This window comes from Camarhynchus parvulus, chromosome 26, assembly GCF_901933205.1.
Source record: "Camarhynchus parvulus chromosome 26, STF_HiC, whole genome shotgun sequence".
Taxonomy (NCBI): domain Eukaryota; kingdom Metazoa; phylum Chordata; class Aves; order Passeriformes; family Thraupidae; genus Camarhynchus; species Camarhynchus parvulus.
Window position 1 is genome coordinate 3,705,377 of NC_044596.1, and position 333 is coordinate 3,705,709.

Below are 333 nucleotides of genomic sequence, written 5' to 3' on the forward strand. Positions count from 1 at the left end.
CTCCACCCCTCTGTAGGTGGTACAGCCCACACGTGCGGCTGTGGGCAGGGGGCGTGGCCAGCGCGGCGGGCGGGACCGGAAGCCCTCAGGGCGGTGCGGCCGCAGCTCCGGGACCGTCCCGGGGAAACCGGAGCGTCCGCAGCGCGGAGCTCTCAGTGTGCAGAGAATTCCCGGTGCACGGGAGATTCCCGGTGTGCAGCGGGGGTCAGCGCGGGGGCGGCGCTGAGGGTTTAACAGCACGGGCGGCGCTGGCGCTGCCGGGACCTCGTGGCGCAACGGTAGCGCGTCTGACTCCAGATCAGAAGGCTGCGTGTTCGAATCACGTCGGGGTCA

At 71.2% G+C, this 333-nt stretch overlaps 1 non-coding gene across 1 annotated transcript; it reads left to right on the top strand.

Annotated features, from left to right (window-relative positions):
• Positions 1-261: 261 nt before the first annotated feature.
• Positions 262-333, top strand: TRNAW-CCA. Its single transcript has one exon. It is a non-coding gene; the product is annotated as a tRNA-Trp (tRNA).